Source organism: Thunnus thynnus, chromosome 6 (genome assembly GCF_963924715.1).
Source record: "Thunnus thynnus chromosome 6, fThuThy2.1, whole genome shotgun sequence".
Classification (NCBI taxonomy): domain Eukaryota; kingdom Metazoa; phylum Chordata; class Actinopteri; order Scombriformes; family Scombridae; genus Thunnus; species Thunnus thynnus.
In genome coordinates this window covers 35605141-35614747 of record NC_089522.1, presented here as the reverse complement: position 1 = coordinate 35614747, position 9607 = coordinate 35605141, and the positions used below count along the sequence as shown (strand labels likewise).

General features: G+C 42.4%; 1 long non-coding RNA gene across 1 annotated transcript; it reads left to right on the top strand.

Annotated features, from left to right (window-relative positions):
* Window positions 1-1593: 1593 nt before the first annotated feature.
* On the top strand, window positions 1594-9179 carry LOC137185225 (uncharacterized). Its single transcript, XR_010928807.1, has 2 exons — window positions 1594-5617; window positions 6440-9179. It is a non-coding gene; the product is annotated as an uncharacterized lncRNA (long non-coding RNA).
* The last annotated feature ends 428 nt before the right edge of the window (window positions 9180-9607 follow it).

The window sequence follows — 9607 nt, the reverse complement described above, 5'->3', positions numbered from 1 at the left end:
GTAGTTAAAGTATTGCAGTAAAAGTAGTGGTTTGGTCCCTCTGACTGATATATTATTATATATGACATCATTAGATTATTAATAGTGAAGCATCAGTGTTAGAGCAGCATGTTACTGTTGTAGCTGCTGGAGGTGGAGCTAGTTTACACTACTTTATATACAGTTAGCTAGTTTAGTCCAGAGGTTCCCAACCTAGGGGTCGGGCCCCTCCAAAGGGTCGGCAGATAAATCTAAGGGGTCGTGAGATAATTAATGGGAGAGGAAAGAAGAAAACTAAAATGTTATGCACTCATATGAACAGTTATTTGAAACCACATGAGAAGTTTAGAGGGGAAATGCTGACAACATCTGAAATATTACAAGGAGCCCCGGCTAAACACAGACCAAAAAGCCACAAGCCATCAAGGCTGGAAACCACTGGTTTAGTCTTAATAATGTACTGTAATTTCTAAGATTATTATATATTGTTTTATTTGATTTTTTATTTTATATGTAGACTCTTTTAAAAAGCAGCTAAAAACCCATTTGTTCAGGAAGGCATTTGGGTAGTATGTGCTATTTTATATCTGAATTTGTCTATTTTATCTGCTCTCCCTGTATATTTTATCTGGTGTCTTTGATTTTATTTATTCTTATAGGTTAAGGTGGGGTAAGTGTCAATATAGGTTAGGGTAAGTGTGAATATAGGTTAGGGTGAATATAGGTTAGGGTTAGTGTGAATATAGGTTAGGTTAGTGTGAATAAAAAAGAAGATAATAAAACGTAAGAGGTTAGCTCCATGGTTTAACTCCCAAACCCGCAAATTAAAGCAAACATCGCGAAAATTGGAAAGGATTTGGTGTTCCACCAAAGTAGAAGATTCTCGCTTAGTCTGGCAAGATAGTGTTAAAACATATAGGAAGGCCCTCTGTAATGCCAGAGCCGCCTATTACTCAGCATTAATAGAAGAGAATAAAAACTGCCCTAGGTTCCTTTTCAGCACTTTGGCTGACAAAGAGTCATAACTCTATTGATCCATGTATTCCTATAGCTCTCAGTAGTAACGACTTTATGAGCTTCTTTAATGATAAAATTCTAACTATTAGAGACTAAATTAACCACCTCCTGCCCTCAACAGGCACCGTTCTCTCCCCAAACACAGGAACCTTAGAAACAGCTGTAAATCCTGACATATATTTGGACTGTTTTTCTCCAGTAGACTTGTCTGAACTAACTTCAATGATTTGTTCAGCTAAACCATCAACCTGTCTCTTAGATCCCATCCCAACTAGGCTGCTTAAGGAAGCCTTACCCTTAGTGAGCACTTCTTTACTAGATATGATCAATCTGTCTTTAGTAACAGGCTATGTACCACAGTCCTTTAAAGTACCTATATCTAACCTTCCATTTCTATCTAAGATCCTTGAGAAAGCAGTCTCTAATCAGTTATGTGACTTTCTACATAACAATAGTTTATTTGAGGATTTTCAGTCAGGATTTAGAGCGCATCATAGCACAGAAACAGCACTGGTGAAAGTCACTAATGACCTCCTAACTGCATCGGACAAAGGATTGTCCGGTCCAAATTGTAATTGGACAAAGGAGGACGTGAAAAAGGCAGTAGATGGGATTCCTCATCCACGTAAAGATGTGCAAGCATACATCGAGAAAATGTATGGGCTGTATAATAGCTATAGGCTAAACGGGGAAGAAATGACTAACTGCCTCATGCAAAGTTTGACTACTGATTGGGCGACTGTAAATGTTGATTGGAGACCTATGGGGGAAAACGGTGAGCCGCTCCTGTGGGACCGAGATAGAACACGCGGGCTCGGTCCACAGCTGAACCGAATGGCAGAGATTCTTCGGGAAACATTTGCTCAGAGAAACGATTGGGCTGAAATTGATGCTGTGGTACAGGAGGAAAAAGAGACTGTAGCACAATATGCTGCCAGGCTCACGGAAGTGTTTAATAGACACAGTGGGCTGGAGCCGCGAATCGGAGAGAATGTTAATCCACGCTACGAGGCGCAGCTAACATCCTGCCTCCTGAGGGGTTTAAGGCTACCGATTGCAAATTGGGTGAAAGAACATCTGGTCGGATGGGAAGGAGAGCAGAGAAGGGTTATTCTCGCAAATGCTAAACACGCTGAAAAAATTTTGGAAAATGTAGATAAGAAACATAGAAAAGGAGAGGTGTTTTATAATGACGGTGAGAATGATGATGGTTGCTTTTTCTCTTCTGAGTCCCGCAGGAAGGAAATTATTTGCTATCGCTGTGGGAAAAGAGGCCACATCGCCAGAGAATGCAGAAGTCTCATGCCAGCTGCGGACACCGGGCGGGGCGGAGGTCGAGGTGGTGGACGGGGCAGGAGAGGGCGCGGGGGCCGTGGAGGCGGTCGGAGGGAGAAAAGGGAACGAGATGACAGAGAGAAGGATGAGGAGCAGGACTTCTGACTAGCTTCCCCTGCAGAATCAGGTCATGCAATCACACACACACATACAGAACAGAAAACAAAAACTGAAGATGCTGACTATGATTCTGAAGGAGTGGAGGGATCAGAGTTTATATCGCAAGAAGAAGTGCTAAATTTGGAATCTGTTGAAGTAAGGTTAGCTGAGTGGGATGATAAACCTTTTGTGACTCTGCTGGTGAGGGGAGAAAAGTGTACCTTTTTGTGTGATTCAGGAGCTTGCATGACTGTGATGAGGAAAAAAGAGTTGCCTGACAGTATTCGGTTGACAAAACAAGAACTATCAGTAGTGTCAGCTTCAGGACATCAGGTGTCGGAGAGATTGACAGAAAAAACAAAACTAACTGATCCTGTGACTGGTTTTTCAGTAATGTTGAGAATGGTGGCCTCTGATTATTGCCCAGTCAATCTCCTAGGCCGAGATGGCATGGCAGCATTGCAACTTGGAATCATGCCAACTGACAGAGGGGTTGTGGTTTTCCGAAAAACTCAGACTGATTGTATCTTTGTGATTGAAGATAAGAACAGGCCACGGTTTTGGTATAGCATTGACCCTGTCAAAAAAGGCCCAGCAGCTATCACTGCCGAACTGCACAGAGAAGCGACTAGTGTAACTAGGCCAGGTATTGAAGTTCAAGGGGAAGGTGACATGTGCGTGTTTACACACTCAAATTTCGAAGCAGGGCCAGACCCTGCATATGAGGAGATTTTTTTCCGGTGTCCCAATTACCGACTAACTTTGACCTCACTGTACTGGGATAAATTGGGAAATGTGGGGGTCGCAGTGAAAGGGGATGAGCAATTGAACAGAGTGTACAGAGGTCATTCCTTGCCCTATATTGGTCTTGCTAAGGCCCCTAGGACGCACTGGACGGACGTCGGTGCGTTAGTGGAGTTGGGGGAGAGGGCTTTAAAAGGTTGGGTGCAGCATGAGTCAGGGGGGAACGGAGTGTTTTTCCACCAGAGACACGGTCTGTACAGGAAGGCGCTGAATTGGGTAACGGTGGGAGCAGCCACCACTCATTTGCAGCCCTCTTTGTGATCATTGCAGGACAAAGTGTGTTTGTTGACAGAGGAGCAGGAAAAAGAGCTAGAAGAGTTGCCTCCTGAACTGTGGAGTACAGGGAAAGGTGGTGATATTGGGTTGTTACGTACTGCCACACCTGTTACCATTAAACCTAAAAGCTCTTATAGACCATTTGTTAAACAATATCCTTTGAAGCCGGAAGCTGAGGAAGGTATTTCAGGAGTGATAGACAGTTTAATAAAACAAGGAGTTTTAGTTGATTGTCCTGACTCACCCTGCAACACACCAATTCTGCCTGTGAAAAAAGCTACTTCCGGGTGGCGGTTAGTGAATGATTTACAAGCTGTGAACCGTGCTATAGTTCCACGAGCTCCAAACGTGCCAGATCCCTACACTCTTCTGAACAACATAAAACCCACAAATGTTTGGTATTCAGTGATTGACTTGGCAAACGCATTTGTTACCATTGCTTTGAGCCCTGAGTCACAGTTTTGGTTTGCGTTTACGTTTAAACACAGACGATTGACGTATTCAAGACTTCCTCAAGGGTTTCAAGATAGCCCTACTATCTTTTCACAAGAAATTAAAAAATGTATTGACCTTTTTGAACCTCCTGAAGAGGAGTCTCAGATTTTGACTTATGTTGATGATATTCTTGTGACTTCTATATCTCAACAAAAGTGCAAAAACATGACTTTGGCCTTGTTGAGATATCTAGCTGCAGCTGGTGTTAAAGTCTCTAAGTCTAAACTCCAGCTGTGGAGTCAGGAGGTGAAATATTTAGGCTACACGCTAACTCCTGAAGGCCGTGTGTTGGATGAGCAGAGAAAAACAACTATTCTGCAGTTACCACAGCCTACAACAAAGCGAGAGATGATGTCTTTTCTTGGTACTTGCAATTTCTGCAGGTTATGGATTGCTAATTATGCCGAAATTGCACAACCATTACAGAATATGATTTATGGTAAAGCAATGGCTGCTTCAGATAAGGTGGTGTGGACCGAGGAGGGCGAGCAGGCTTTCACAAAGTTAAAACAGTTGATAGCTTCTTCGTCTGTACTTGCCTTACCTAACATGAAAAAGGATTTCATACAAACAGTGGATTGCAAAAATGGTTTTATGACATCTGTCCTGTTACAGGAGTATGGGGATAAATTAAGACCTGTTGCCTTCTACTCCTCCAGACTTGACCCAGTAAGCAGAGCCCTGCCCGGATGCTTGCAGGCAGTGGTGGCAGCGGCTATGGCAGTGCAGACCTCAGCTGCTTTGGTTTTGTTTAGGCCACTGACTCTTAGAGTGCCACATGCTGTCTCTTTGCTATTACTGGAACACAAACATTCACACATGTCACCAGCAAGACACTTATCTTGCATAGCCACATTGTTAGGCCAGCCAAACTTGACCATTGAGAGATGTACGGCTTTGAATCCAGCTACGCTCCTTCCAACACCTGTAGAAGGGATTCCTCATGATTGTGTGGCAATCACCGACGAATTAACCCTACCTCGCGCTGATTTGATTGACACGCCTTTACCTGATGCAGACATTGTGATGTTTGTAGATGGTTCTGCAAGTAAACATGTAGATGGGATTAACAGAGTTGGTTATGCTGTAGTTACACTGCATGAAGTTTTAGAGTCTGGAGCTTTGCCTTCTAATTTCTCTGCCCAAGCAGCAGAATTAGTTGCATTGTCAGCTGCGTGCAGGTTAGGGAAAGATAAGAAGGTCACGATCTGGACAGACAGTCAATATGCCTTTTCCACTTTGTTTACCTTTGCACAGCAGTGGAGGAACCGAGGAATGATAACATCCACAGGTCGGCCAGTAACACATAAGGATTTACTGTTGAAATTACTTGATGAAATACAGCTGCCTGCTAAGGTCGCTGTCTGCAAGTGTGTGGCACATACAAACAATACAGACAGTGTGTCTCGTGGGAACAGGAAGGCAGATGAAGCAGCAAAGAAAGCAGCTCACGGGAGTGTTAGTCATTCTTTCTCTGTACAGATTGACAAAGCTCAAGTAACCACTGACTTTTTAATGGACATGCAACATAGCTCTCCTAAACAAGAAAAACAGTTTTGGAAGACTAAGGGAGTTAGTCAAGACGCAGATGGACTTTACATCTGACCTGTAGGTAAACCAATTTTACCAAAGTCTCTCTATCGCTATGCAGCTATGACGAGCCATGGAGTCACTCATGTCTCGTCAGGGGGGATGGTGAGCTTAATTGAACAAACATATACGGCATATGGATTGGGGAATTATTTCAAAAAATATTGCTCACAGTGTTTGATTTGCGCAAAGAACAATCCACAGGGAAATTATAAGGTTAAATCAGGCTCTTTTCCAGAACCTGTGTATCCTTTTCAGTACATTGAGATGGATTTTATCGAGTTAAGTAGATGTGAAGGGAAGAAATATGCATTAGTTATTGTGGATAAGTTTTCGAAATGGGTTGAAATATTTCCTGTTGGGAATCCAGATGCTATAGCAGTTGCAAAGGCTTTGTGTAAGCATATCGTACCATCTTTTGGAATACCAGAAAAAATTTATTGTGATAATGGAACACATTTCGCGAATGCAGTGATTTCTAAGATGTCCCAAAGTCTTGGGATACAAGTTAAATACCACTGTGCTTATCATCCACAGTCAGCAGGCTTAGTGGAAAGGACAAATCAAACTATTAAAAGTAAATTGAGAAAAGCAATGGCAGAGACTGGGAAAAATTGGGTTTACTGTCTACCTTTGGTTTTAACAGCAATGCACATTACACCTACCAAAGATGGTTTGTCACCTTTTGAGGTTTTATTTGGGAGAAGTTACCAAATTCCTGAACTACGACACACACCAGCTCAAGAAGCTGAGGACTGTCTAGCTGACTACATGAGAAAGACTCTATGTCAAAGACAGTTGCGTGCAAATGTTTTACCACCATATCTGTTTGATGTTATTCCAGAACCGGAATCAGATCTCAAGCCAGGAGACCTGGTCCTGATCAAGGTGTTCCGGAGGAAAAAGTGGACTGAGCCACGGTGGGAGGGGCCTTATACCGTACTACTGACCACTCCAACAGCAGTTCGAGTTGAGGGCCGGACCACGTGGGTGCACAAGACACATTGTAAACGAGTGCCACCGGTGAGTGAGTAGTGGGTTCGTATTGCCTTCTCAGCCACTCCTCAGGTGACCTGTAAGTCCGGCTACACAGGGGGCGCTGTGCAAATAGAGGTGCAGTGTCGTCTCAAACCGGTGAAGATTTCGGTGTTTTTCCAAAGTGGGCCCTGAGGATTTAGGAGTTGAAAGGCTTTCGAGCTACTGCTGCCACCTGGTGGACTCGGGAAATATTGAAGTCATGGCGTCCCAGAGGAACAGACAACCTCCATCACCAGCACAGGAGACTCCAGCAACCATATCCTTCCTACAGTGGTGGTATTATTGGTTACTGTGTAAAAGAGTGATGATTGTTTTGTTCTTTGTGACTGTTTTGATGATACCAATTTGCATATGGTTCTTCCCTACTATTCGTCCTTATCTATCATTGCTCAGAGGGGCCCGGTCTATGGAAGATGATGCCATCAGCCACGCTCAGGATGTCTGGTTGCAAATGATCTTAGCAAGGAAATCACACTCCACCATGTACACACTTAACTTTTGGTATTCTTATGCCAAGTATGTTGCTGAATCCAAGAACCGCTCCAATTGCTATGTGTGCAGCCATATGCCGATTGCTACAAACAACCCCCATGTTGTCCCCAGACCGGTAAAAGACTTAAAGAGTTTGTTTCCTGATATCTTGGTTTCTAGTGTTGACTCAACGGTTTTAAATCAAACAGTTTTTAGGACAACTGGAAATGTGTTACCACCTCTGCGGCCTTATTCAGGTCGAAAGTTTTCTAGGTTTAAGATTCTCAGTGTCGGGAGTGAACCCTTGTTTGGGCCGGTCCATTTGAGACCCGAAATTAAATTTGATTGTTTTGCTCAAAAATTAGTTCTGTCTGAGTCCTCCTCCATCAAAGTAGGAAAGATCCCAAAACTTTTCTGCTCTACTATTTCGAGTCCTTGTACTTCGAACATTGGCAAAGCATCCCTAAATTATTCTCAGGTAGTGATGGGCAGTGCGTGTGCACCTTACTTCACCGTGCCAGACGTCCTTGGGACATATCCACAGACTGATGTAATGTTTCTCTGTGGGTACTACATGTATGCTCAACTTCCTCCTGGCTGGGTGGGTCGCTGTGCGGCTGTGGAGCCGACTGATCATTCCTTCATTGTTTCAGCTATGCCCCACCCTGGTGAACTTCCGGGTGAGCAGCGTATGAGGAGAGATGTAAGTCAGCTGCATGATCCTGTCTGGGGCTCTAATGTTCCAGAAGACCATAAGTTGTGGTCCACTGGTGAAAAAGTCATGCTGTCACTCTTCCCATCTCTTGGAGTGGGTAAAGTAATGCTGCGGATGGAAACTATGAACTACAGGTTCTCTGGGTTCATAAACACTACGCTGGTTATGTGGCAGGCTGAACGGGAGGAGTTGAGAGGCCTCAGGGCCGTTGCCCTTCAAAACCGCATTGTGCTAGATCAACTCACTGCAGCCAGTGGAGGTGTGTGTGCTCTCGTAGGTGCCTCATGCTGCACATACATCCCTGCTAATGATGATGAGGGAGGAGTCATTCAGCAGGCTATTGCTAATCTGACCTCATTGCGTGATGCTGTTGATCATGACTCAAAATTTGACAAGTCCTGGTTCGTAACCGGTCCATGGTACGCTGTTTGTTTGAAATTATTGGCTCCAGTCGCTCCATTTTTGATTCTGATCTTTGTAAGTGTTTGTTGCATCATTCCCATTATCAAGGCACTGGTAAAAAAGTCTGTAGCTGTGGTCATGCACCAGGAAGCAAGATATCAAGAACAACTCCTACTTTTGGATATGTGATGTAATGTTACAAAAGAAGGATTCTTTATGACGTTAATATTGAAAATCGTGAGAAGTGATATTGACTGATGATTCTGATGGAAACGTTGTAACTTACAGCTGTGATGTATTTTGATCATTTTTTATTAATTATGATGGTATAATCGAAATTGTCAAAATTATTAATCACTATTAATCATTATTAATCACTATTAATCATTAGTAATTAATTACTGGCTTAGGCATAGTTGATGTTGATTGATTTTACGAGGACTGTTATCTTTTATCATGTATCCATGTAATCGTTTAAGAAAAGAAAAAAAAAGAAAAGAAAAAAAAAACTATGTTCATTCATGATGATTTGATGTTGATTTGATTGTATTTTGTATTACACATTTAGTTTTCACTATACATTTTTCTATGTTTTTGATTTTATTCATTTGTTTTACAAAGTATAAACAGGGGGGAAATGATAGAAAAATTCATGTATTAGTTAAGTAGATATGGTCATATGTATGTATGTATTTGGCGGCAGGGCCTTGAGGGGAACACTATAATAGACATAATAGACATCATGGTCATGTGAAAGTGAGAGCTCTGTAAAGTTTTGTCTGGGGCTGTTAGAAGGAATCTGTAAACAACTAGAGGTGCCTCCCAGGGCATCAAGGCCGTCAATATATACTAATGTTTTTCCTTTGTCTTGTCAGAATTCTCCACGGAGACTCTGCATACTCTCCGTGTCTACAACATATGTTTAGTTTGAATTAAAGAGACGCTTGACTTCAACCAACCTCAGTCTATTTGGTAATTTTTACCTATCATCTCTATACTTGTCCTGTTAGATCTTAGTGCTGCATTCGACACAATTGACCATCAAATCCTTTTGCAGAGACTGGAACATTTAATTGGCATTAAAGGAACTGCATTAAGCTGGTTTAAGTCCTATTTATCAGACTGATTTCAGTTTGTACATGTTAATGATGAATCCTCCATGAAGGCAAAAGTTAGACACGGAGTTCCACAAGGTTCTGTACTTGGACCAATTCTATTCACCTTGTATATGCTTCCTTTAGGTAATATTATTAGGAAACACTCCATAAATTTTCATTGTTACGCAGATGATACCCAATTATATTTATCAGTGAAGCCAGATGAAACCAATCAGTTAAACAAACTCCAAACATGCCTTAACGACATAAAGACCTGGATGACCTGCAA